Source organism: Pteropus medius, unplaced genomic scaffold (assembly GCF_902729225.1).
Source record: "Pteropus medius unplaced genomic scaffold, Ma_sr-lr_union100, whole genome shotgun sequence".
NCBI classification, from domain to species: domain Eukaryota; kingdom Metazoa; phylum Chordata; class Mammalia; order Chiroptera; family Pteropodidae; genus Pteropus; species Pteropus medius.
The window spans coordinates 10,322,188-10,326,199 of NW_024340699.1; positions in this window are offsets into that span (position 1 = coordinate 10,322,188).

Here is a 4,012-nt window from a genome sequence, read left to right on the forward strand (position 1 = left end):
CCCTTTCTGCCACAGTGGCTCAGATTGTTTTTCAATGGAATACCCGCTAAGAATTCTTCAATGGGCTCCCCGAATTTAGATAAGGATCAATATCCTCAAAACGGCCTGCAAGCTCCTGCCTGGCCCGCACCCTTCTGACTGATGGAACAGAGACGACCTCCAAGACCACTTTAGACCTGACACGTTGAAGATGGACGCACCCCCTTTACCCTGGGCTTCCCACTGACTTTTTCCACCCACTCACTGCCGCTGAGTCAGCAAGAAATAACCGTTTTCACGTTTAAGACCCCGCGGTTGTGGTATTGGGTCTATTTGTTACCGCAGCCGGTGTGACACTAACTAATACACTTGGGCAAGCTAGTAAAGCTTTCTGAGCCTTGTTTTATTCATCGCAACAAAGGATGGACACATGTTCTCATGAGGATGCATTTACCTAGTTAGGGTCTCTTTTACAACAGAACTCGTACGAAACAATACCGAGATCCATGTGTCCCTCACACAAGAACCCAGGCACAGGCCATTCTGAGCTGATATGGGGGGCTCCATGATGCCAGAAACTGAGGTCCCTTCTCCCTTACTGCTCTGCTGTTGTCGAGGTATGGCTCCGTCCACATGGTCCCCGATGGCTCACCGTGATACTTGCACGCCAGCCAGCATGGAAAAGGAAAAGGACGTGGCCCTTCCTTTTAAGGGCGAGATTTGAAATCTGCACATATGTCATCTCACTCATGTCCCGCTGCCTAGCTAAAAGGGAGGGGCGAAGCATGCTGCCTTTATTCTGGACAACGGTGTGTGCAGCTTCAAGTCAGGGGTCCGACCCTGTGAGAGGGAAGGGAGAATGGACGCCAGAAGAATCTAGCAGTCTCGTACAGACGTGAAGCATTTAGCACGAGGCCTGACCAACAGCGAGGGCTCGATAGATGGCAAGAATCATCATTCGACCAACCCCCACCCTGTCGCCTCCGTTTTCCAGGCTCCCTCACACCTCCGCACCCCAACCGCGCAGACTCTACCTCCTTCAGTGTGCATGTGGATAAGAGTGTCAGCAGCACTCTAAGGCCTTCATCAAGCACGTCACAGACACCAGCTTGGACAGGGGCCTGCCCACCCTCCACGCGGGTGCTGGCCAGGGTCAGCCTGTGGCCTGGGCCCCCATCGAGCCGCGCCTCTGTGGTCTTGGTGACAGCGACACATCCTCGACACTTGCTTCTCTAAGCCCAGATGTCGACCACATGAAGCCTAATGACCTGCAGCTGATCGTCGGGCATCTTCGGACTCCCAGAGGCCCATGTCAGAGACTGATAATGATTATAATAATAATTGCTACCATTTAGTGCTTGCCCATGGCCTGGACGCCAAATGGGGCCCTTTACACGATTGCTGATTTGCACAGCAGACCGGGAGTGGGGAGGTGTGTTCTTTACCTTATAAATGAGACACTTGAAGCTCCAATAAACAGACTTGCTTAAGTCCACATGGCAAGTAAGTTACCGAGGCAGAATGTGAACCCAGAGCTCTGTTACCCCTCATCCCCGTTCTCTAAAACGGCCATAGTGAAAGGCTTGCAGCACCCACGGGGAGGCTTCTGTCATCTGCCTCCCCAGCGCCCATGCCCCTCTTCTCTCGGGAGAGCTCCCGGCGCCCTTGTGTGTCTGTGGGAAGGGGAGGGCCACCTCCCCACACTGGCAGTCCGTGCGGTCTGGGCAGACTCACCACGGGCCCAGAAGTGGAAGGCATGGCTCAGGCTTAAGCGTTACACCTCATGGCCAGTGGGTTTGTGACCATCCGAGGGGCCCCTGGCTAGATAGATGACCCCGAATCGGAGAGCACGTGAGGCTTGGTCCTGAGGCAGCCAAGGGTGGGAGGCCTGAAGGATGAGGGCAACGAACACCGGCAAGCAGATTCGGGGAGAGACAAGAGGAAGGCACGTCCCGGAGGTGCCCCTGACTGCCTGCGCCAGGCCCTGCTTGAGCTGGAACTACCTGAGCTGTTTGGTGACATGAGCCCAAGGCCGTGCATGTAGGAAATGGCTGAGCTGGGGCTGGAAGCAGGTCTGGAGCACCTGCCCAAGCACCAGAAGAAAGATGGTGGCCACGCTGCAGCCACCAGGGTGGATGCCACTCTCCCATGTCCCTTTTCCTCAATGTCACCTGGAACCTCCAAGGCAGTCCCAAGGCCTATTCCTTTAGGGCCAATGTGGCCTTGAGCAAACAGATAAATAGTCATAGTAGGCCAAGTAAAAACAAATGACATAGCATCTCTCACCACTATGTTGTACACCTGAAACGAATATAATTTTGCATGTCAACTGTAATTGAAAAATAAAAAAAAATTTTGAAAAATAAAAGAAAAAGGCATAGTCTTTCTCATACTGTTTGGAGCAGACACCCTCACTAGGTTGCACTTAGGGATTTTACCCATGCACTGCCAGAGGCGTCACCCTAAGCCGTTGAGGGTGCAGGTGCGGGCGCTGACGGCGCTTGATGCCCCTAGGGATTTCCAGCGTGTCAGGGTTTGCTGTGCTTCAGGTGCCCCCTTGGGTGCTGGCCAGCCAGGGGTGAGCAAACACAGAAACAGCCCCTGCCCTGGAAGAGCTATGGTCTACCGTCCCGCGGAAATTCCTGCGCTCAGCAGCTGAGCAAAAGAAGCCAGACACAGGAGCATTTTCTGAATGATTCCATTTACGGGACGTGCTAAAACAGGCAAACTATAGAGAACGAAATCAGATGGGCGGTGGCCTGGGGTAGGGGGTGTAGGGGCTGAGTGCGAAGGGGCCCGAGGGAATCTTCTGTAACGGAGGCAATGTTCTCTATCCTGCCGGGGTGGCGGTGACACAGAAGGTGTCCACACTGATAAGCTCACTGAACCACGCGCTTGGAACGTACGCATCGATCGCATGTGAGGTGCATTCAGCAAGGTCAATTTTAGAAAAAACATTCCGAGTTACAGGGAAAATCAGAGTGCGCTTGGTCTCCTAGGAGGGGAGACTTTTTGAGAGAGCACTGACATCTTTTCGACGCTCAGGGTCCCTCGGTCTCAGTCTGGCCCTGCCGGACACCGTGGCCGTCTTCCCACTCCCCAGGGCCTCCTTCAGCGCTGTGGCTCCAAAGCCCCCGAATGAATTCAGGGTCCCGTGTACCCTCCTCATCTCCTTGCTCTTCTTGGTCTACAATCTGCAGTGCCGACCACATGACCTTGCCACATCCTTGCTCCATATTTTCCCACAGCTCCTCGGACGGAGACCACGCGCTGCCTATCCAATACCCGTTCTCCTCTTCTCCCGCAGGAAAGGAGCCCGGGTTTCAGTAGGATTAGCAATGGGCCCAGTTGAGAAACTACATTTCAGCCCTTTCAGATTCATGTCTAAATTCTGTCCAACAGAGTGGGGGTGGGAATCACTGGGTGGGGCTTCCAGGAAAGCACATTTACTCAAGGGTTGACTCAGCTAGGAGGCCCTTTTCACTTTCTTCTTCCCATTCCTCTTTCTTCCTGACTGGAATGCTAACGTGATGGCCGGAGCAACAGTGGCCATCTAGCGTCCACGAAATGGAAACAGGTACTAAGGATGGTGGAGCTGACAGATAAAAGACTCTGGGAGGCTGATAACATTGTGGACATTAGCTCACTGAACTGCCTACCTCTGGATCCTTTTAAAAGAGAGAAAAATACCTATCTTGCTTAAGTCGTGGTTATTCTGTGTCTCTCTTACAGAGAGCTAAAGTAAGTCCTATCTATTATAGTGCCTAAGTCCCCTCTGATAAAGTATCGAATTCCCCAGCATGGCTTACGAGGCTGTTCGTGCTCTAGCCCTCTGGGTCTCCATGGATGAACTTCAGTGCATTCATTAAATTACGTGCAAAATTGTGGTGTGCGTATGTGTATGTGCGTACGTGCGTTTTCCCCTAGAAAAGAGATCAACAGTTTTCATCAGATATTCAAAGGAACCTGTGACACCTGGCCCCCCGAATGTGTTCAATCTTGTATAACAATCTCGCTTTAGGCACGCATGATC